At 38.5% G+C, this 25242-nt stretch overlaps 1 long non-coding RNA gene across 1 annotated transcript in view; it reads left to right on the top strand.

The window, feature by feature from the left end:
* Positions 1 to 6530: 6530 nt before the first annotated feature.
* Positions 6531 to 25242, top strand: part of LOC104152844 (uncharacterized) — a 47321-nt gene continuing 28609 nt past the window's right edge. The window contains exon 1 of the long non-coding RNA XR_011141424.1: positions 6531 to 6630. This is a non-coding gene — a long non-coding RNA (uncharacterized lncRNA). The remainder of the gene's footprint in view (positions 6631 to 25242) is intronic.

The raw sequence follows: 25242 nt of genomic DNA, 5'->3' as shown, positions 1-25242 counted from the left end.
GAGAGCAAGGACAATCATCCTCTGTTTTCGTAAAGCCTTGAATACACTATCTTGCATCAAGTTTAAAGATGTACCTCAGCCAAACAAGAGAGTGAAAAACATTAATGAACTTAATAAACGGTCTTTTCATATCTTAATTATTTGTGTGACTTTCCCGTTGACCTTTCTCCATGGGCATCTATTTGATGTATTCATGCACAGAGATGTTTGGCACAGAGGGAGGAAAAAATGTTCACCTGTTCAAAAAGCTGCCACCAGGACGAAGATACAAGCAAAGATTCTTTCTCTCATCACCGTATTATTTTCCTGAACACACTGTAATTTCATCAATTTTCCATGCTTATGGTCATGAATGCTTGACATTACCATGTCTTTGCGTTAACAAAAAAGAAATTTCATGGCTTAAGTTTTCACTAGAAGAATAGAGAAAGCGTGAAAAGCCTGCCAAAATACAGAGTGTTACAGTTTCCTTTGTTGAACAGCAAGATTTTCTTGTGGAGAAATCTACATTGTATGTTTTGGTTTGTTTATTAATTATATGTTTATAACATTTGAACTTTTGCAGCTTTCTTCTATTTTAACTGTGCACTGGTATGCATCTAAGTGGCAGTTTATTAGATTGCAGGGTATTAATGGAATGAAGTGTAAATTGAATGCAGTCTTTGAGCCTTTGAGTATTTGGAAGGCATATAAATATTTGCAGGGCTAGATCTTCAGCCATTTTGAATGAGTGTTCAGTTCTGTTGGTTTGTACTAGGTAGAGATTTAACTCCAAGTATTTCTGGGTTACAGTCTTTTCCAGTATAGTCCTGGGACTGTTTGCAAATGTAATCCTAACAAGCAGGCTTGCAAGCTAGAACAATTTTGACATCCTTTCCTTCAAAATGTTGATTTCTTACTCCAGGTAGATGTTGTCATGACTGAAGCCCAGGATAAGTAGCAGGATGTTTTTGAGAGGCCTTAGAAAACTTGTAACCAAATAAAAAGCCTATAGTTTTCTTCTTTGCTGATTTATGACATAGAAGAAGTGATGATCTCTACTATGAAGAAAGGCTGAGAGAACTGGGCCTCTTTAGCCTGGAGAAGAGAAGACTGAGAGGCGATCTGATCAATGTGTACAAGTATCTGAAGGGGGGCTGTGGAGAGGATGGAGCCAGACTCTTCTCTGTGGTGCCTAGCGACAGGACTAGAGACAATGGGCACAAATTGAACCACAGGCAGTTCCATCTGAACATGAGGACAAACTTCTTTCCTGTGAGGGTGACGGAGCATTGGAACAGGTTGCCCAGAGAGGCTGTGGAGTCTCCTTCGCTGGAGATATTCAAAACCTGTCTGGACGTGGTCCTGGGAAATATGCTCTAGGTGACCCTGCTTGAGCACGAGGGTTGGACTAGATGATCTCCAGAGGTCCCTTCCAACCTCAACCATTCTGTGATTCTGTGATGATTCAGACACAGTTGTCACTGCATTTCCCTATGGCTCTGTGAAGGGAGTAAATTACATTTCATTTGTACCTAACACACTTAATGAGCAGGGCCAAGCCTGGAGCCCTTTCCTGTCTATTTTTATGGAGAACATGGAAGTCAAAGTAGAGCCTGCTTGTACCTAATTTGCCAGCGTAGATGCAATGTCACTTTCTGAAGCTACCAGCTCTTTTATACCAAATGATGGCCTAGCCAAATTAAGATCTCAATAAATCCTTTTTAGAAAAAGTTGCAGTTTTTCTTTGCTGAACACTGTTTTGTTCTTCAAGTTTCATATTTTATGTTTTTTGGCTATGAGAAATGTCAGTCAAAATAATATGAACAGCTGTAAGCTGGGGAGTCTGTAGATGTGACTCAAAGTCTGTGAGATCAAGTGCCGGTTGATACTGCAATTGCTGCACAAGTGTCCTCACTTGTTCTGTCCCTTCCACTTAACGGGCTGAACGACCCATCAGAACATCAGGTGTTCCTAGCAGTAGTTTTACTTAGTTAATGAGTTTGAGGTTGATCTGTATAATTCTTTTAGCTGTTAATTGTAAGGATGGACATTTCTGAATAAGAGAAGAAGGAATGGCATCTGGGATTTCTATGGCATTTCTATGTATGGTGTACATCAGGAGTAACTTCACTCAAGTCAGCAGTTACTAAAGCATAAAGCTGGCATAAGCAAAAGCAGCACGGGACCTAACAGATGTCTCCTAAAGGAAGGCTTGAGCTAGCAAATTACATAGCAGTTTTACTCTCCATGAAAATGAAGTTAAATCAGACTCCCATATTCATTCCTCTGGCTTGACAGTCAGGCTTTGATTCATATACTACTTCCTCCCTTTCAATATCCTTTCATACACTGCAAAAATGCTAATGAAAAGCATAAACTGCCCAGAAAACTATGCTTGTGCTTTGCTAATAATAATGTCACCAAAATGCTATTACGTAAGCTCTGAAGAATAAACTGTTACAGATGATTGTGTAGACCTCCATTTGCTGTTTCCATCTTTCACTTCCAAGGTATGGAGGTACTACAGGAAGGATTTAGTGCTATGTCTTTCAATTTAAATGACTGCTGTTTCCACTTAGGGTAATGTATGTCTGTATGTATGTAATGTCCACTTAGGGTAATATAACCAGGCTTATCTTTGGTTTGTATAATTGCTTGTGATTGCTTCTGTTTGCCTATTGGACTTAATGGATCCAAAGGAAGGTGTCTAAGGTCAGTAAGTGGGAACATTCATGTAACTGCTTTGTTTGCTATATAACCATGACATTTTATCATCAATCGGGCTTGATATGAGTTTGAGGTATTCTCAGTACTTGGGAAAACTGGTATTTGTGGCTTCTGGGAATGAAGTAGGCTTATATACGTGCAAGAGTTGTAGCACCACCAGCAAGATCTTTGTGGTATGAATGGAGTGGGACCCATGACCCACCCCTACTAATCCCTGCCACTCCAAGGAAGGCAGCGAGGCAGGAGGCATGCCGAACTCCCCAGGTTTTAAGCTGTAGAAACCAGGTGATATGAAACTAGGCTAAAATGATACAACTCATTTCACAAAGGCAATGAACAGAAGGTAACAAAAGTTTCAGTCTAACCTGAAAACTTCTATAACGGGGTAGACTTGAATTGATAAGACATAAGCTAAAAAAAATCCTTATAGCTCCCTAAAAAACTGTCTCCCAGTAATTAAGGTTTTATTAATCTTTCTTACCTCTCTAGTAGCACCTGTGAAAGCCTACAAAGTGCTGCACAAATGTCATTGTAATGTAGTATAAAGTACAGAAAAACATACAGTTTGAGTATTTTGGATGACAGTGCCAAAGAAATACAAGGATATCAAAGTACTTTCGGAAAGTAATTGGCTCATAATACTCTTGTGAGTTATGGTTAGCAATTACTGTACACTTGTTGTAGATAGGAAAGTTGAGACATAGAGGGATTTAAGCAACAAAATCACATTCCGAAGTTTCACATATGCGAAGAAAAGCTGCCAGCAAAAAGCAACAAAACCAAAAATGTATCCACCAGGAAATCAGTGAATTTTTATTTCAGATATAAAAATGGAAACTTTATGGGAAACCAAGTTCCATCCATTAGGAAGCTGTATGAGTGAAATCTTGGCATATTCTGATCAGCGGGGAATCACAGTGCTAGCAAGTTGCTGCTTTACTAGAGGAACTGTCTATCCCACTTCCCATATTCAATATAGATATCTTTTTAATTCAAATATTTATGTGGGGTGAATTCTATTTAATTTATATTATAATGTACTAGAACTTTAAAGACATAACTGTGTGTTTAGAAATTTCTTTCCATTTAATTGTGAAGCTTACTCTGTCAGAGTTTTATGTTTTACTTAGTAACTTTCTCTCTCTCTCTCTCTCTCTCTCTCTCTCTCTCTCTTTCTGTTGTAAGGGCTGAAGACATACTATACTTTGTTTTTCTGTATGTTCTGTTATGGAGAGATGCTGGTTTATTATTTTTAAAGGATGTTTACAATTTCTGCAGCTAAATCATCAGATGATCTCGTTACCTTTCCATAGGTTGTTGATGTGCTTATATTTTGTGAGCTCCACTTGAATTTCATACCTTATTTGGAACCTAGAGTGCTAAATTTTTAATCTCTGTTTATAATTATTCCTTATTTTACTTCAGCAATTGTTATTCGGCAATAAACTTATTTTATTCCTTATTTATTTCAGCATTTATGATGTTTTAAAATACGAACTGGATTTAAAATAAACTTTAAATGTTGACCATTCCAAATTCTGTTGCATAGATTTAGAGACTTTGGTTTTGATTATTGGCTTCCTCTTTGTCTTCCTTGTTTCTTTTTCCTTTCATTTTGTGTATAATGCCTGTACTACATGAAAGCTACGAAGAAGACCGCTCATTGCTGTAAAGTTTCATGATCAGTCCTTTACCTCCTGATAGGCAGCATTACAGCAGCAGTGTTTGAGAAACATTAAGTTTTTCATTGAAAATAGCTACATGAAGTCTATTCTTTTTTTCTCTTCTCTCAAGAAGCACTTAGATGTAAAAAATCCACATAAAGGTACTACAAAACTCAAACTAAAAGTTATCAGAATAGTAGATTTTTATCAGACTCTTCAGATTCTTAAATCCTGTGACTTACTTAGTATGAGACAAACAGTTCTGACAATGTGTGTGTAGTTTTAAATAAATTTTATTTCATTTAGATACATTAATTTAGTTAGATTCATTTAAAACAGAAAATCTAAAACTCAGGGCTACAGTGAAGGGCTAAAGCCCACTGTTAAAAGGCACCAAAGAGATTCATCAAACCATAATATAAGCTAAGGGAACTCCATTTAATTGTTTTAAAAAGATGTTGTTATTTTATGTCAGTCTTGTGATTTGGGGAAAGGGAGGAGGACAGGAGGAATTGTCTCCAGTTCATTGTATAGACAGGGTAGAGGGCTCTGAACTCGTGGTGACTGTTCTGCTTGCATGGCAATTTGTGGCACCTGAGCCTTCAAACTTTGAGCCAACTGACTGCTGTCTCTGTAACAGTAAATATAGCATGTGCTGCTGCAAATTGTTGCTCTGTTTTCTGGTAGTGAGCATGCTGTGTCTTGGTCTAAATGCTGTTCTTGACATAGATGAGCATTGGACCAAGGCTTTCTAGAAATAGATATTTGCAGAATCAACAGTTATATAGTCCCAGTAATTACTATAGCATGATCATCTGAGTAGAAGTTTTCAGGATAAGGCTTATTTGTAAAAGCTGTAGCATACTGTAGATGCTATGATAATACATTCATTTTTCCTTTGATCACTACAGAATACTCTGGGTTGCATGAGTAATGCTATAATAATCAGTATGCATACTGATGATGCTATTTTTTTGCTCTCAGTTATAATGAAACCAAATGCAGAGAAGCAAAACCCTGCTTATCTCTTAAAGGGTATTGAAATATACTCTAAGATAGTAGAAGATGGGTGGAAAATATAGCTAGATGCTTGTTCTCTACTGTCCTCTAAATAGTGCCTCTGTAATTCCCTTATCCCAAATATACCTCATAGTTATCTAGATGATAGTAGTTTAACTTCACTAAGATGTTAGACAGAACAGTGTAAAGTTCCTTAAATTTATATGTGATAGCATCCCTATGCCTTGACAACTACAGCCAGCATGAATGGCAATGGTTTATGCTGTGATACTTTGCTGGGGAAAAACAAAACCTATTTGTACTCATCATCTTGCGTTTCCTAACAATTTCGTAGCAACTGAGAACGACAGTGGCCTGATACGCTTGTTGTACTCACGGAAATCGGATGAACACGAGTGAGCCATCTGTAATCATAGCTGCGAGGCTCCAAAGTTCATTGCATTCGCTGGCATGAAATTAACTCTGGCTACCGCTAGAAAATGACAGTACTGAGATGGAGGTTTATTGCATAATTAGTTAAGCAGTATTTCATCTAAGGGTCTTATCAAGCTAGAAGACAGGCATATCTGTTGTAATTATATTTTACATCAGTAATGTGACACATTAATGAAATGTGTCACTTCACTAGTGTTAGGATACATTTCATTAATGCAAAACACTTTTGTTGCATGCTTTACATTTGGAAACAGATTTAAGTATTAAGTGGCTAATGTCTGCAGCCAGGGAATCCTTTCCGAATTTGTAACACTGACCAGAACAGACCGCATTACACTCTCCAAATGGTGCATTTTTGCATTTGAATGTCTGAATTATCCTGGTTTCTTAGAGACGACCACAACACCAACATCTTAAATCCTCAAAATATTGTCCGCTTCATTGAATGCTCGTGATCTAAGCATATGTGTAATTATTCTGTAATTCTCCCCAAAATGTGATTCCTTGGAAATGCATACTAGATTTCCCCTATTGTAGCTGCAATGACTATTTCTTTGTGCCCGTTTCTTTAAATACGGTCACAAGGAAGTCTGTGTGCCTTGGTGCACCGCATGTGTAATGATGATTCCCCCCCCCCCCCACTCTTTGTATGCCCATCAGGAGAAAAAACCAAAAACCTGCTTCATTTGTTTCAGGCTACAGATCGAGGTCACAGAAAGACCATTTAAGATAGTATACATACAACAGTGATCTTTCTTACAAGAAACAAGCCTAATGCCACATACAATGGACTTACAGCTGGGCAAGTATACAAAATGAGAATTTGCACTGGTTACCAAACCTGGTTGTGATAATGTATGCATGTGTATGCTTTGGAAGAGGATAAAGGGGAATCCCATGTACCTAAAGCAGATGTGGCGCATATCACGCAACAGTGAAGATGATTTTTCAGAAATTGCTACTAGTGCCAAATATATAGCCTCTATAAAAAAATCCTGTTTGTCTGTGGGGAAAATTCATTGCATTCATTTTTATACAGTTAGTTCTGTAATGCCAAAAATGCTGTATATAATTTTAACTGAAATATCTCTTGCTTTTCACTCACAGTAAGAAAGTTCTTGTGCAACATGAGTATGCCAGACACTAGAGTGTAGTGGCTAAGAGCTCATCTTACTAATTTGTGGTTCAGAGATGTCTTTATCAGGCTGGTTATATGGGAATTACATGGAAATCTTCCTTCTGAGACTTTCATAGTAGTTTCTCTTAGCATATTCCATTAAAAAAAAAACCCTGATCTAGATCTTTAATAATTATTTGAGAAAACTTGATAATTATTTCATTTTAAAGGCACAAAACTCAATCAAAATTAGAAATGCGTGAAATAATGTGTCATTAAAGAAAATCAAACAGATTTAAAATTTGCTGCAAATTTTCTGAGGCTCTTTTTAGGTTTAAAGGTTCCTTGATGAGTAGATTTCTCCCATAACATTTTTTTTCATGAGAATTGTGCCTTTTTCAGGAAAAAGAAAAGTGTTAGGGTGATTCTGCCAGAGTGAAAATTGTTTCAATTAAAACAGCTCTCCAAGGTATAAGGTTTTATGGCATGAAATTAAAGGCCTTTTCTGAGGATGTTTTGTAAAGCAATACTTACTAAATTTTAAAACTGATTGTGAGATTCTTTAGGATAAATATTGTGCAAAGTCTTCCACTGTAAGAAAAGTACAGACTCCCAGTTTAATTTTTCCTTTTATGCCAATAAATCATAAAAGTCTGAGTAAGAAAACAGGTTTAGCTGGAGAAATGAAATAGACTGTGTAAAATAGTTACTGCATTGATTCTCTCTATATAATAATCCTTAGTGAGTGCTGCAATGTTTGGTTGCTCCCACCTCTTCATCTTAGATTAGTATACTATTTTGATGTTTTATTTCTTTTCTGGCTTTTCATTGTTAGATTTTCATTGCTAGAATGAAAGTACAAAATATACTTTTAGGGTTCGACTGAGAAAGAAACTAAGATTGTGGAGCTGGGAGTTAGTAGTGAACAACTGATTCAGTACCTGCAGTTAATCTCGTGTGTTTTTTTACTCTTTAATTAAAAAATTGACATTTACTGTTTAGCCCAAGTTGTACAGAATAGGAGAGGACTTTGGGAGAGATAGACTGGTACAGTTCACTAATTGTCTGAGGCCCCAAAATAGCTACTAGAGCTCCTGGAGAGGCCGGTTCCCAGGGTGTGCATCCTTGAAACTCCTCAGAGGACCGGAGGTTTCTGCATTTTGATTGCTCGCGATGGCAGTAGTTGTAGTTTACATTTTCACCTCAGTGAAGAAGACAGGAATTCATACAGAGTGTGGGTGGAGTTTGCGGCCCGAACGCAGGGTCTGTGCAGGGCCCGCGGCTCCTTGGAGCGAGGCAGGCCGAACGGAGAGGGGCGTCCTGCCAGCCGCTCTGTGCGAGGGGAGCTGCGGTGGGGGACAGGGCAAGGCGGCCTGGCTCCTCTCACCAAAACCCCAGGGCAGATGCCTGATTGGGGATGGCATTAGGTATTTGCACAAAATACCTTTTCTGCTAAAATAAGCATTTCTACCGGATGTACTTGTGCACCTGAGTTGGCAGAAGTCAACAAAGAAATTGTCTTTGAGAAGGTCATCCCAAGTCACATTCCCTTCAACTGCCTAGATCCAGGCAGAAGGTTTCCAGTGCAAGCAGATAAATATTTTCAAGCATATTATTTTTGTTCTGGAGCTGTAAGGTAAATTCCTGACCCAGTGAAGTGGATGGCAAAATGCTGAGTGACTGAAATGATGTTTGGATTTCACTGGTAAAATTATTCTCTGCTCCCAGCTGAGTTAGAACGATTGGTTTGGGAGCTGTATATACATTAACAATTTGCAATACACAAATGAGAACATATTTCTCACTCTTTCCAAAGATATAAATGTGTGAAATGCCAGAGTAGAAATGTATATTTATATGAGGTCTAGATTTGTTATTTGTTATAATTCAAAGTAGGTACTGAGAGGTGGCTTTCATTTTAACAGCACACTTGTGCATTGCTGCAACTGTATTCATCCTCTTGCATTTTCTCCTTTATCGTTATTTGCAATGGTTTTTGCCTAATACCCTGAAACGTCATCTGAATGGAAATGGTCTGGACTACCAAGGAAAGTATTTATAAATAAGCATTTGGCAGAGAATGTTTGATACTGTGTGAACTTTGGTTGCAAACATTTTAATGATGCCGGCCTTATTTTAAAAGAAAAAAAAGTTGATTGTAAATCAGCAAAATGTGCTGGGCTTTCTAAGCTCCGAGCTGGCAACAGCTTGTTGAGAGTAAATCCTCTCAGGGAAGGTTTTGCTAATCTGAATAAATTCAATTTCAAAATCCTTCCTTGATCTAAGCTTGCTTAAGCTCTCACCAAGGCCTAAGGACCCTGAGGGTCAATTCCAATAACAAAAGATAAGAAAAATCTGCCCTTTCTCATATCTCCTTGCAATACACTATAAGCTGTTACCTCACTGCAAAAAATCTTTAGGTTTAATGAAGTCGCCTTTTGATACTTTTTAAGGATGAAGTTCAATGTTTCCCACCCTGGTGCATGTCTGCTCTGCACGCCACCCAGAACTGATGTCACAGGACCTGACCAGCTCCTTTCCTTAGGCTGAATTATGCCTGGAAAAGGAGAAGTCCTGGTAATCACTGCACTGAACTGAGTAGTTCTAAGAAAATGTGATAAATGGAGCTTTATAAATTAGATTTTTTTTTCCTAACTGATATCAGGTTAGGCAAGCTGCAGTTTATTTAGATAGAGAAACCTGATTAAAAGTCAAACAGGAGAAAGCGTAGCCCAGAAAAGCTGAACAAATCTGGGGCTATGCTGTGATTCTGCGAGCCTCTCCTGCTGTCACTGTACAGGTGTCCTTCGGTTTACACACCCATTACTTCTGAGTGCTGCACGCATGAGCTGAAAATAAAAGAAAAAATGTAAACATGTGTGCTATTTTTCTTCCAGATAGTTCTGTTCCATCTTCCTTTTTGTTGAGGCTTTTTGTTCTGAGCTGTAGTTTATACTAAGAGTCTGTGAGACCTTCTCTTATTGCATTAATTGGGTAGGTAATGCAAAAATCACCAAAACTGTAGCTTTTGAATAACGTCAGCTACTCAGCTGGTAAAAAAAATGGTTCTAATACGGCTATACTCTTTGTACCTACTGAGATTCTTGGATCAGTATGCCTCAGAAATCAATTCTGTAATGATAATTGAACTTACATAAAGGAAGTACCAAAAGGATTTGGTTTCTTCCTCAGGGAAGAGGGATGCTATCCAAAATGAATTTTCAGAAAGTAGAGAAGGCAGTGATGGAGAAAATAAAGTCTTACAGTTAAAGGAAAAACAGCATTCAGATGGCTGTGAGCTATATATGGGGTAGAAGGATTTGGTGGAAGTTAAAAATTAGTTGTGGTTTGCACTGAAACTGATGGAAGGCTGACCTCTCTATCAATGTTGGATCAGATCTGAGGGTAGCTAAAATGAATGGATAAAAAAAGCCTAAGAATTTCTGGTAATATAAAATCAAATTTACTGCCTTTTTTTTTGTCTCAGTGCTGAAGGAAGGGCTATATAGAATGTTCCTGTGTATGAGATTATTATTTTTGCATTACTATTACTCTAAAATTGTTTCCTCTATATTTCTATGAGACTAGGTTATCTTAGTTTGGTTTGGTGAGCCTGTGGTCATGTTCATGGGGAGGGGCAGGGGCATTGTATCGGTGGGTGAGCTCAACTGTGAGGCTCTGCCTATGGGTGGTGGTCGGGGAACGCGCGATCCCAGCCCCAGCGAGGCACGGCGCTGGCGCTCGCAGGGACTTTGCCTCGCTCTTAGGCACTTAACGACTCTTCAGCTACCTCACAGGTAAAAGGTAGCAATAAATGTATGTAATAATGTCAGAGGATTAGTATGAGAATTAATTGCTTAGCCTGCATGAAAGAATAGAGGGTCTTCAGGGGAAGCCCTGGAAAATGAAGGTCTCATGAATGAAGAGTATTGGGGGAGCCTAGGGCTTAAGTGAACAAAACCCCATTTAATGGACTCCCATTAGACTCCAGTAGGGATCCCATTGAGGAGCAGTGAATGGAGGAGGTCCAGCAGTGAAGGAACATATTAATCCTTTTCCTTGGTCCTTTTTGTTCTACCAAAGAAGTGGACTACTAACTATTCCGCAGTCTGTTGTATAGCTGCTGTACATCTGCTGTATCTTTTCCCCAAAAGGTAGCAGTGATAACATTTTATTTTTTCCTTCCACCTGGGAAGAGGTGGTAACGTTTTGAATGAGTCCAGTGACATACTTTGCAGAGATCTGGATTGTAGCCTGTCTAGCAAATCAAAGCTGGTGCTAGTTTTCCAGGGTTTGTGAAAAGCAATAGCTCCCTCTGTACCTTGGTTTGAGCCTGTCTAACTGAACAGGCAGCGGTTTTATGACAAGCAGTGTCTAACGCCCTACCTGCTTGCTGTGCAGGCCCAGTGAAAGTACATAGGTGCCACGTTGTTAGTATTTATTATTACTTAGGAGGCATTAAAGTGTGTCAGGGAAAAATGAAAGGCAGTATTCTCACGTGGAGACTAAGAGAGGGCTGCAAGCAGCTGCAACGTTAATGGAGAGGCTTCCAGCCGGTGAGACGCTACTCATGTGGGGCGCAGCATGCACCGTGCTATGTGCTGTGGATGGGAGTTATGAGGCCACCCTTATAAACCTGCCTGAGCAGGGTTTGACATTTCAGCCACACAAAGATCTCGTGCTGCTCTGGAACAGCTTTCTCCATGAGCTCCAAAACACACCTATAAACACACTTTTCCTAGAATTATTCCTTTATTGGAATTTGGGATTTCTACCACGTTTACCATCTACATACAAATTCCCTCCTAAACTTCTCTACTGCTCTGGCAGTTTCTGCCTTATTTTCAGAAATCAATTCTGTTTCCCATGACCTGAGGTGAACAAGTTGTATCTGGCTTAACACAGTGCTCCCTGGAGGGCTTCGGCACCGTGCTCAGGGAAAGGAAACAGGAGACTTTTGCCCACTTGTTATGTGTAACTGTGAGGAATGCTCCTTAAACAAGCAGCAACACAAACTCAAGTAAGGAAAGCTAGAAATACAAGACCAGACCATAATGTCAACACATTTGCACAAACTGGGAATGTTTTCATAAATTCACAGGCAGCATTGTGGTATTACAACACAGCTTTTTTAAAAAATAATTGCATATTTATCTGTCATTTCTTTCTGCCCACCAAATTTGTGGAGAAAGGTATTTTATGCAGAAGAGAAAAAGTCACCCTACAAAAACAGAACAGTCTGTTTAGAAAGAATCCCTTGTGTTACATATGCAGACATAGTACTTCTAAATAGCAAATGGCATACGAACATGTGACATAGGCTGTTGTGCTGACCTACTTCATCGATGTAGCAATTCAGTATATAACGCTTACATATTAGTTTGGTAAAGTAGGGATCTGGCAGCAGTTCTACAAGATCCAAATTTCAATAATGTTAGCTTCTATCTAAAATCTATTTACCTGACTTCTGTCTCTGCAGATGTAAACTGTACCTTGTATCCAGTTTTTAAAACAGTCCCTTGAAGCTTACAAATACTTGTGTTTAAAGCAACAGATAGTGTTAGCAGTTATTACACAGTATAACCAGCTATTCTCATGGACTCAACAATTTATTTTAAGTGGTGGGGTTTTTTTCAGACCCACAGCTACTGGGGTCCTATCATTACATAAAAATATCAGATTTCATTTAAAAAAAAAAAAAAGAAAACCAGTCTGCCGTAGAAGCCAAGAAAAAAGATGAAGAATGGCTTAAATACACTAGAAAGATTTAAAACATGAACATCAAATAAGAAATCAAATTTAAATTTAAAAGCAGATTTTAAGGAAATGCTTGGCATATGATACCTGAATGCTTGCAGTTAGTGATACCATTAATGTATGCTTGTTTTATATCTAGCATATATTTTTCCAAGTTCCCAAAGTTGTCTTACAAATCATTGTAAATAACTTGTCATCTGTAGCAAAAGTAAAGGTTTAAAGAGGAAAGACTTTGAAGATAGTATTGCTAGATCGTGGTAGATGTAAGTAATGCAGCTAATTTTCCTACATTCCATTTTAGTCACAGTTTCCACTTCCTTAGATTTTTGGTAATATTTGCTTTGAGATCCTCAGCTCTCTCATTGCAAAAAAGCACTTGACCTATAGATTATGCACTTGCCTCCATATTTGTTTTGTAGCTTAGCAGTCTGAGAGCAACTAATAATTTTTTTAATAAACTTAACTTAGGACTTTAGATTAGACTTTTTTTGATAGGATAATTATTTCTGAAGTGTGTGGTGCGTGCACATTAAGTCTTCATTTAAAATTCTTTATGTCAGAAATACAGAGCAGTTATTAGTGTGAAGCTATCAGATTCAGAGTGTAACGTTCTTACAGTACCAGTTTTGTTTTCCAATTTTGAGCTGAATATGACTAATGAAAGGAAAAAAATGATTTTGCCTTAATGTTCAGCTATTCAGGAAGTGCCCTGGAGTTCAGTTTATACATAGCAAAAATAGCACTGTGGGTGAATCTGTTGATTTTGTAAATTCCCAGGCAAATTTGGGCAGCTTATGTACTTTTTTTTATGTGCAAATTACTGTGCATTGAACTAACTGAACCAATTTCTAAAAAAAATTATATATATATATATATTTATATATACATACGTACACACACACACACACACACACACACACACACACACGAGGCATTAATGCAGACAAATGCAGATGTAGAGATATCCCTTGTTAGGGATATTCACAGTGTTTGCTACAGGCATGCAGATGAGATGTAAGTGACCTTGATGGTCATTGCAAAAAGAGTGTAAAGGGGAATTCAGAGCGCTGAGATTAGATGCCTAAATTTGAGTATGCTCAGCAGATTTTTGTAAGTGTGCATCACAGATAATGTTCTGTACTGTCACTGTTTGCCGTTTTTAAAACAGCATGATTAATAATGAAAAGTGAAGAAAGTGCTTTCTGGTTTGTCTTCGTAGGTGGATAGGCTTTTGTGTTTCTATTTCTAAAACTTCTGACATGTAGAATTAGTTGTTAAAATAAGTCATAAGTTAATAGAAAACTTCCCCATTATATGTACTGCAGTATCATGCAAAGGGTTGCATGATTTTACGTCCTTCCATCAGTTGCCGTATTGAGCTTTGAGGCAAAGGAGTGGAGTAATTGACCTTTCAAGCTCCCTTGCTCCAGCTCAGAAACCTGTATTTTTATTAGTGTTTTTCTAGTCCCCAGCGCTTGGAGTCATATAATTACAAAGAAGTCACAGCCTTCTTTCTTTTTTCTTTTAAATTTATGCTTTTGGCCCTCTTGAACGTCAAATAAATCTGAAGAAGATTTACTGAAGGCGTCTTTAAGGGTAAAGATCAAAAGGCAACTAATAAGAACTTCTGCATTATTTTTAAAAATCTCACAATTTTTAGGCCAATCTCTATATTTTTATATTTTTTGATTGTACAAATTAGATGACATGCTACTTTTTGCAAATAGCTTTTTGCACTATTTAATCATTTCTGTTCTCAGATGAAGGCAGCACAGTATGGGAGAAGGGTTTTGGCAGGTTCTCTACAAGCTTCCCTAGTTACTAAAAAGAATTAAAATAATATTTTCTTCTGTAGTGAGGGCTGGACAAAGATTTGATTCAAACGTGAATAGTGAAAGGAAGTCAAACAGTGAGTTGCACCTTGTGAGGTACACCACATTCAGTGCTCATCTATCGCTGCGGAGAAATCACTGAATATTAGAAGATCCTTGAGATATTCAGCATAACTCATAGCTGTTAAAAGAGTTGTTTTTATAAAAGTTAGCAAAAGCAATTTAATGAAGTTATAGTGTATTTCCTTCCTAGAAAAGAACAGAAACCGTTTTTCCTGTGATGAAAAAAAGCCTGTGGGATGTGGGAATAGTGAATGTAGGTGATCAATGAGCAGTGGGTGGGAGTGCTGGTAACAGAACTTTTTTACCGGCTGAAAGCAAAACATGCGCTGTGGAGATTACATCAGTTTAGCAAATGCTAGGTGTTTGTTAGAAATATAAGTGGAGAGCAGTTTCATCTGATAAATTATCAGACAGAGGTAGACGGAATAAAGATTTCCTATAAGTTGCCCTGCTATTCCATACAGTTTATAATGATTCCTAGGGCTCTGCTCAGTGCTTGGGACATGTGTGCTGTCATGCTGAACTGCCCACAGCTGCCTTTCCTGGAGCCGAGACAGACAAAAGTACAGACACAGTCATCATGCTGTCTCTTGGGATTCAGGATAACTCATTAATAATTTTTCAAACTAGTCAGCTTAATCAGGTGAGTTAAAATGTCCTTACTCCAAACATTGGAATTGAGAGAAAGGGCAATAGCGAGGGTTTCTCTATCAGTTTAGGCACAAGGGGTATGACCAACAATTTGGTTTTCTGGGTCCCAGACCTTGCTTAGCCCCATCCCCTCTGTGCTTAAATGAGGCCATCAGCCTCTTTTCACCTTCAGTCTCACTGACTATGGAAACTTAAGGCTGGTCTCATGACTCTGTTGTGTCAGTGATGTTGCACCAGATTATCTTAGAGGGCAGCACTAGAAAGAAAGCTGATGTAAAGAGAGCAGAGGCTGTATTTCTCCCACAGGGAGCCATTACATCTCCCACATATGTAGTATTTACCTGCAAGCTGGTTGATTATTGACTTTCAAACTCTGGAGTGGGGAACTGCATACATGTGCAGTTATATATTTATTCAGGTTTTTGGCAAATTGTGCACCTCTGTAGGGCATCAGCAGATATGGGCATGTCAAGCAAGGTAGCAGGAAGAGTGACAAGGCTTCATCAGTCAAGTATTGTCACATGGCAGATGTGAAAGGAAAGCTTGGCAGCAGTGTTTCCCAGCTGATAAAGTACGAGCCCAGTAGGCATCAGGTAGGGCTCAGAACCCAGCCTAACTAACTCTGCCAGGCCTGTGCTTGTAGTCCAGTATGATTTTCACCATTAGTAGTGCATAGTAGGGTTTGTACTGACAAGACCGTGTGGGGTCTCAAGACTTAGTCTGAGTTTGCCTTGGCTAGAGCTGGACTTAGCTTGCTTAAACAGTTGTGTGGTTGTCAAGTGACTATTGCCTAATCTTTTTTCACTTAAGTTTTGTGAAATTTTTTTTCAAAATAACTCCAAGTACACCTAATATTGAAAAGGAAGAAACCCTTCCCACCCACTCCCCTAAACGTCACATCACACTTCTCTCAGCGAAGGAGTGAGGATGCTGATGAGTCGAGATAAGCCCTCCCCACACCCCCATTCTGCCTGAGGGAGACTAAAGTGTAAATCTTAGCATCTGGAGGGATGCTGGCAGAGTGAGCATAATGCCAAAGAAGAAGGGTATATACTAGGAAGCTATTTTAACTGTGTTATTAATGAGGCCTTTTTGTATTAATTAGATAATTTGGACTGTTAGACTAACAGTACTTTCTCAGCTCCATATATATGGAGCGTTCCCCTTTGCATATAACATGATTTTAAGTGTAATAGCAAATTAAAGACGATTCATCAGTCTAAGCAACAACAGGGTAGATGTCTGAGCTAGTTGTCTCAACTGCCTTTATAATAGTAGGAAAAAAAAAAACAGAGCTAAGGTATGACTTATGACTAAGATATGACTCATATCTTCCCAAGATTAACATTTAAAACAGATGAGTCATACCCCAAAAGAACATATTTCTTTCCACTGACTAGGCAGGATGTTCAAATGGCTAGTTCAGATACAGCTGTTTGTGCTGCACACCTCTAAATTTAGGTGAAACGCATCTCACCCTAAACTGTTTTTTGCCAGCGGAGGCACACAGAGAAAATCTGCACTGTATGCAGAGACTGTATGCATGAAAAGACATGCTTGCATTTCTAAGCATTTTGCAATTAACTGTGAAACCCCAGTGTATTTTGTTGCATACAGCTTTCACAGATGGTTTTCCTGTGAAAATAGTAGGAGAGCATATAGAAAATGGTAAGTGTTATTTGACTTTATTAGTTATTGTTGACAATTTGTGTAAAATCAATACTCATTTATTAAAAGATTACCCACAAAATCTTCGTAACATGAATTGTAAGTATCAACCAGTACTGTTGAGTGTTCACTGTGAAGCTGAGAGAGCTTACTGCTGAGCCTCATGAGCTATTAGGTTTGCTGATTAGCTCCCAGAACATAAGAGGAGTCAAGACCGCTACTTCTCTCAAATTTAAGTAAGGTCAATGCTGAAGTTCATTCCATTGCCTTTACACTTGAACAAGTACTGCAGGAAAGGCCAGAATGGTTTCGTGACAAGCAGAGCGGGTAACACAAGAATAGGAAGTCTAGTTTCCTTACTGAATTCAATTCCAGGCTGGGGAGTTTTGGGAATTTTTGTTCCTTTTTTGCTGTTTTTTTTTGGGGGGGGGATTATATTCTGTTATATAACTTTTCTGTCAGAGAAATCACTCTGGAAAACAAAGATTTGCTAAAAGTGTCATTCATTTTGTGCTAACATTTACCAAGAAGTCAAGGTTCTACCAGGTGCGTACATCACATGTAATACAGACACAAACATAAATGTTTGAAAAACAGTGAGAATGTGTACAGCATGTCACTCAGGTTCCCTCTAGATGCACGACAAATTCCATAATAATATCAACACTGTTTTTTTCATATATGATTGGTGTTTTGTTTTTATGATATGAAACAATTTTGAGGTGTTCTCTCATTATTTTACAAATCATTTAGCAGAGATGACATTACAGTTTTCATTTTTTTTAGTGAATCAGTCTTGTGTAAAGATTCTGGTGCGTGTGGATGTTCCAGAAATGAAAAATGAGTGACAAAAAGTATATTAATAGTATTATTTTCTTGTGTCACAATAACAAATTATTTGAGTAGCAAACTCTGTTTCCTTGGATACCTCAGAAATGATTTGGTGGATTTCTCTCAGTTTTGTCAGATGTAATAGATAGTTTTGCAGCAGTATCTGAGTAGACCAGGACCATAAGGAACACTTATTTCTCTGAGTTTAAAGTCAGATCCCTGCTGTTAAAGTTATTGTCAATATTAACTTTTTGTGCAAGGGACAGATGATTTACCTGTCATTCTGAAGATAAATACCAACTGTGCTGACTTTGTTAGCGGAATAGTTTCTGACCTGTTGTGCAAGATGAATTTAAAAGATCAAATTAATTAAGAGTATCAAATTGTTAGGAGTTTTTAGATTTTTAGGGGAAGTCAATATGAATTTTCAAGTTACATAGCAAATGAGTGACGATAGTCTTAGATATTTGAAGTTGGCTTGAATCCTGATCAGTCATTTCTGAATAGTAGTCTTCCAAAGCCTTAAAAGTTCAATAGCTGTCTTCAGAACGCTTTTTGGTAAAGCTCTTATACTGTTGTCTAGGCAATCATTTGTCTCAATCTTTAAAATATGGAGGCTGGCACATGCACATTGGGATACTGAAGTTAGCTACCTGGCCTGTCCTTAAAGGATGATTTTGAATCTTTTCTGAAGTGATGTACGAGAATTACTTGCATCTTCATAAAAAGGAATTAGCAAGATCTGAAGTAGTTTCTGATAACTTTTTTTTAATTATAATTGCTATGAGGGAATGTTTACACAGATGTCGTGAGAGTTTCCAAAAAAAAAAAGAGAGAGAGAAAAAAAAGCCCTTACGTAGCTGACAGCCTGACAACTTTGCATATGTGTGTTAACAGGAGAATGCGCTGTGTTTAGGATGAATGGAGAAGCGGGCCTAAATGACTTTCAGATTAGCTGGAACAGATGGAAGGGTCACAGTTGAACAACTTTACACAGGAACATAAAGGCAATGTTCAAGTGGAGTTCATTGCCTCTGACAGATACTGTCAATCAAGCAGGGGACTCTCAGTTAACTAGCAGCCTGTCCTTTTAAAGATTAAATTAAAAAAAAGTATTGTGAGGCGATGACTGGAGTTTATCTGGTCTATTTTAGGCATAAGCTCCACCCAGAGTGAGTAGCGGTTTCAAATAAAGCACAATAGATGGTGGATAGTTTGAAGACAAGTGAGTTACAGGGTACGTTGGGAGGCAGTACTGTGATATCATTTCTGCAGACGTGTAATCTAGGTCATGCTTTCTAAGGGCCTATATCAGGTTTGGAGAGTTAAGAATCTTTTGCTGATATCCTGTATGCAGGACTTGCAAACAGCATAATGGCACTGAAAATTAAAATATTTCATGGCGGTGTAAAGCAGACCAGTTGTTCTGTTGCAAAAATTAAAATATGAGTAGCTGGACTCAGAAAAGTGATATGTTTTTTAACTTAGCTGTGTATTTCCTAATGGCCACACTTATTTAAAGAAATGTTTCTAAGTAGTATTGCTGGCTTTCAAAGCATGCTTGATGAAGCCGATTGCTAGTGGTGCCATATTTCAAGGGTCAGCGTGCCGGGACTGAGATTTGCTGTGAGGAGAAGCTGTGAGGGGCCAGGTGCCCTGTCCAGCACCTGTGCAGCAAGCGCAGAGAGGCACAGGAGTTAGGGTGGAGAACAGAGGTGGGTGTGGGCATGAGAGAGGGAAACAAGACCTTTCATTAGATTGGAAAAAGCACCTGAAAAATGCTTTACATGTTAAATTTGTCTGTCTGTCTCAGACACTGACACGCACACTCATCCTTTCTTTCATCCTTTCCATATAACTGGAGAGAAATGCAGCAATGAAGGTATCTTGAAAATCTGTGAGTTTCTATTCAGAAATATAACCTGTTTCTACAGCTCCCTCCATCTCAGGTAAAAAGAAGAGCTGTGAAAGTAGTAGTGAATAAAGAGTGGCTAGAGTAATTTCTAGCAAAGGATGAGAAAACTTGCACAGTTTAAAACTTTGATTGTGAAGGCCTTTCCACATACAGAGTTTTTGTCTGGCATCAGCTTTCTTGGCATGTCACTTCTTCGGATGAGTTTGTAGACTCATGTCAGGAATCCAGAAGCTGATGGGAGTGGATGCATTGTTTGTACGATCTCTGCTTGTAGCTCTAAGTATTTGTGAAAAAAAAAGTTCAGCTCTGGGAGACAGCTGATCCCAGCTTTATTCTCAGCCGCTGACTCGCTCACAGAAACCACGTTAAAGCGCAGGTATAGATCTTACTGATCCTCAGACAAATAAGCTGTGCTTTCTTCACTGGTCGTTATGTATCATATAAGGGATAGTTTAGCAGCAAACTCAAGTTGTTGTACTACATGGCTAGACCAAAATAATATTTCTTATTGTCTTTCCCATAAATACTCTTTTTGGGGTCTAAATAGCATACAGAATCAAGAACAGAAGCCTATGTGCTTTCCTCACTAGGATCATTGTAAGACTGATGGATTTGATAGCCAAATCTAAAATTTCAAAAAGTTCTTAGAAGTTCATAATTTTATGAAGCAAAATTACAACCAGTACCCCGTGTCAGTAACTGTTTCAGCTCCTTCTGCATTTCTTGCCTATTTCTTTTGAATTGTCTTGTCTCTAGCAGATGGTGGCATATTTGATGACTGCTGCTTTGTTTCGCACTGAAGACTGCCAGTGCATTCAGTCTCTATTTTAAAGGAAACATGTCATCTGCTCTCCAAGGACATGATTCTGCAAGAAGTGCAATTATTTTGAAAAGTATAGGGGTTAAAAATAGAGGAATGCTGGATTTTTTTTCTCTTTTGTTTTTTTCATTCTTCTGAAGGCATCCACTCTTTGCTGCTGTTAGAGACCAGATACTGGGTTGGATAGGCTGAGATAATACAGCCAGTCATGCACTCTTATGACAAGGCAGGGAGCTGAGAAGTAAAAGTATTTGACAATACAAATATCAGTATAGTGTAAATGCTGCAGACAGTGCTGCAGTGAAGAAGTAGGGCATTAAAGTGGTGTTGAATCAAGAGGAGGCCATATTTCATTTCACTTAAGACCGTACATCTGTAACTCCAAGTATCATGTCATCTATCATGTTAGGCATTTCGCACTGGCTCATTCCAACACTGCCCATGGGTAACCAGCTGTTAATGGTATCTAGTTTGCTGCTGTCTTGCAGAGACTGGTGAAATTTTTCTGTCAACAATTTTCAAGGAAAAATTGTGTTTTCCAGCTTTTCTGCTGAAAAATGAGTTTCATTTAAAAAAAAAAAGAGGTTTTATTTTCTTGGGTTTTTTTAGTTGTCAGAAGCTATTTATGATTTCAGACTTAAGTATATTGGCTCAGAGCACTGCCATATATGCAACATTTTTGTAAATTTTCTTTAGAAAAAGATAGTATCTCATAAATGAACTCCTGATCTTTGGTAACTAGTGAAGAGCTATTATTCTGCAGTAAACAATAGGCCACTCATTTATGTCCCTGCAAATTATTCCTATATTTTTTCTCGTGATCATTATTTGGCCTTTGTCCTATTATTGAATCAAGAGTTATGGTTTATAGGCAATGTGTGGAATTCATTAAGGCAGGGGCGATGACTGATTTTAAAAAAAAGTGACATTTATTTTGCAAAAGTTAGCAGTTATCATACTATTGTAAATGTTAAATCCTACAGGAGGTCAATTATTTAACTATGGATGTCTGGAAAGATTTTTTTTCCCTAATGTATAGCATTGTGCAATGTATATCAGTCTTTCGTCTTGCTTTGACTCCTGAGGCACTGCAGAAGATACCAGCAAGGTGGAAAATGGCTTGAGCAGTTAGGTCAAATTTAACAGAAATGAATGTTGATCCGTGGCTGTATCTGGAAGAAGAGGGAGCTCCAGCAGCCAAAAGCCTTCTTTCATTCTATTGAATTGGACTTCTTGTTGGCAAACCATGATTCTTGCCATTTGCCACCACTGCCATATTGCTACACAAAGCATTTTTTGGGTCTAAAAATGTCTTGGTATGTGCCACAATCCAGAAAGAGATTGAAATTGAACAGTTAATTTCTTCACCATTAGCTACAAATGGAGCGTCCCATTGATCTGATGTCTGCCCATTTGTAATGATAACTATCGCTTCTTGGAGTCTAAGAGCTTGTTGGTGAAATTCAGGACTCACTGAGCTTATTGGTGAAAGTTTCCATTGATTTTAATGAAGCTGTGATTCCACTAAAGGAGTCGAAACATCTAGAAAAATTCCATGCATTCATTATATTCTTCATACCTGATTCTCCCTTGTACTTACTTTGGTGTAAAGCATTGACTTGCATTATTGCTGATTTATATGCTTAAATAGAACAAAGAATCAGGCCTTAGGTGGCTTTTCAGCTTATTCAAATGGGAACCAATTGTTTTCTCCTATAGATGAAATGGAGGTAACAGAAATTTTAAGAATTATTGCTAAAATAGGGAAATAATCACTGAGCCAGGAGCACATGTAACTGTGAGAATTAGTCTGACACATCCCTCCTTTATTCTGCATGACACCAGCCTTATTAATCTGAGATGCAATCTTTGAAAACAAGCAAACAATGAAACAAAGAATTGCAAAGATAAAGCAAAGCACGTAGTTTCCATTTAGATTCCTTGACATGGTATGACAGCAAACTGGCCATGGATTAATAAAGGATCCACAGATACTTCATTGAAGAGCCTTGTGTCAACTGCAAATAAAATCAGCCATCGCATGAATTCCTGTAGATGTTCATTAACGGACCCCTGTTCTATTTTTTTGGTATAATGGTGACAATTGGGAAGATACTTAACAGATCAACTTAAGTTTGATCAGAGGTTTCAATCTGTCACTTTTTAATGGCTGCCTGTTTAGCAGTTGTTATTCTTTTGCAAACCAGCTGTTGGCTTGGACTGGAGGAGAAGAGTTACCAGATAAGTTATATTAGCTGAAGGCTTATGTTCAATCTTTCTTTATGGCTGATGTTTTCCGTTCTTCTCTCCTCTTTGCTTTGGGTTGGTGCCTGTCAGAACACCAGTTCTCTTGTGGACTGCAGTGGAAACACGAGTTGCCTTGCCTAATGCTGACTGTTGCCTAGCAAGTTGCCTCACCAGCTCAGCAGCTCAAGGAGACTTGCAAATGGTTCAGGAGCACACACAGGGTGCTCCTCACCTAAGAGAGAGAAAACTAGCCAGAGCTTATGCAGTATGCTCATCATTAGTGGCTATGTATTGCAGGAAGTTAGTTACATTTAAACTTCACTAGAAATCAAACTTCTTTGCTCAGCGGAGAGCCAACACCACTCTTTAACAGCTCTGTATAGGTGTTCCAGGGAAATTATTAATATCCTTGAAGCTGAAGCAGAGAGAACAATCTTTGGGACACACAGCTGGCTAGCGGGCAAGACTCCCTGGGACTAGCTTTGCTGTGTGGCTTTAACTTTCTGTATTGTGAACTCCTCAACTGTGAAAAAGGTGTACAGGCGCAGCCCTTGCTGTTAGGGTTGTTGCCATTTTTAATTGATTTATGTTAGCCCCTTTGAGATACTAGAATGAAGAGTGATATGGAAAGCAAAATAATATTATATTAATTAATTTAAAAACCAGTATAAATCTGCCTGAAATATGACCTTAATTACACTAGCAGTAGGTGATTAAAAAACTTAGCGTGTTCTCATACTAGCTATTGATCTGGAAATAAAGAACTTGAATTTTATTGCCTGCTCTGCCGTGAGCTGTCCTATGACCTAGGGCAGATGATGTTTCCCCTGTGTCTTTTTTCCCTCCTATCCATCTAGGTGATTCCTAGCTGTTGGGAGAGCGGGTTAAAGAGAACCCAACACAACAGGACTCAAATTTAGCTGCTTCTTAGTGCTGCAAATAGTAGTGAGATTTGTGCCAATGTTGACAATTAGAGGAGGGAAGGTAATTAGAAACACAAAGTTACTCCTTCTGGTGTAAAATAAACATCTCTAGGTTTTTAGAGACTGACTTTTTTGAAGTGAGTTTGATTTAGATTTGACTCTTACATAAGCCAGACAGCTTGCTCCTTAGCCCTGTTGGGTTCCAAGTCGAAGAGTAAAAACTGTGGTTCTCTCTGAATGGAGGAAGTCCAGACCATATTTTTTGTAGTCTGCCCAGTGATTCAGGGGAGCAAATGGTTCTGTGCATGGAGAGGAGCCCTGCGGGGTCTGGAGGGGTTGAACTCTCCCCTGATGCTAGCATAATGCATGTCTGAGTGCATGATACAATGCTGCAGAGAGGGTCCCGGTGACCCCACATTCCCTTTCCAGGGTTAGCAGACTTTCATTATGAGTGTACTAGGTAGCTTTAAGCAGCAAAACATTAGGCTGCATTAGCACATACAGCCTCCTGCCAGATGAAGAGAACAATTTCCAGAAAGCACGTTCTCAGGACTCTGATGGTGCTTGACTGTGTTTTTGAAGTACCCTTCCCCAAGAAGGGATTTCCTCACAGTTCAATCTTCCACTATGGATTTTATGGTTTAGCATTAAGAACTCCACTGTCTGCTAGGAGAGTGACAGCAACAGATAGTGTCTGGAAGTATGTGAGGCAGAGATATTGATTCTGGAAGCAATGGCTCAAATGTTGTTTATCCACTACTTCAGTAGTGCTGATACTTAGCTGACCAGCAATTAATCTTAATTTATTGAACACTAGCATTCCGTTCAATGTTACAGGATGCAAAAGAAAATAGAGCTACTGCCCCATGTTGTTCATATCAGAAGAGCTGAAATGTTTTGAAGATGATGAATCCCAGCCAGAAGTGGAAAAAGGACTTGCAGGATTGACCTCATGGTAAACTAGCAATACCTATTACATATGCAGTGTAGAAGGTGACCAGAAAATGGATTACATTATGCAGACATCTCTTTTTTGCTGGTGACCATCACTGTGATGCCAGATGCACAAATCTTGACTTCTCAGTTGTGTCACTAATCCCTTTTGCTGAGCATTTTTTACATGTTAACTGATAGTTTTGTTGTCAGAATTTTGAAATATTACTGATACACCATTAGGGACAGAAAGAGAAATGATGTTTTGTTTACAGCACAGACTGATTGATTTGTTTTCTCTCATTGCTAGCTTTTAGAAAGGACTTGGAAAATCAGAAAAAGTTATGGGATAAATAATGCCTGGAAATAGTGCAGTTTTCTTATTACTCTTCTGACTGTGTTTCCATGTACATTTTTAAAGCATGTTCCAATAAACCATAAGTATTTTTTACATGCTGCTGTGGAAACTCTATTTCTGTTTTTTTAAGGAGCTTTCATGGTTGGGTTATCTGCAGATGGTGCTGTGTCATTCAGAATCCTTCTGAACCACGCACACTTGAGTATGCAAGATTTTGCAGGCAGAGCCCTACGCAGATGAGAAAATTACACGTCACGCCAGTCCTGCCCTAATGATCATATTTGTCTTGGGAATAATGA

This window comes from Struthio camelus, chromosome 5, assembly GCF_040807025.1.
Source record: "Struthio camelus isolate bStrCam1 chromosome 5, bStrCam1.hap1, whole genome shotgun sequence".
In the NCBI taxonomy this organism is placed as follows: Eukaryota; Metazoa; Chordata; class Aves; order Struthioniformes; family Struthionidae; genus Struthio; species Struthio camelus.
This window is presented reverse-complemented; position numbering and strand designations above follow the sequence as displayed.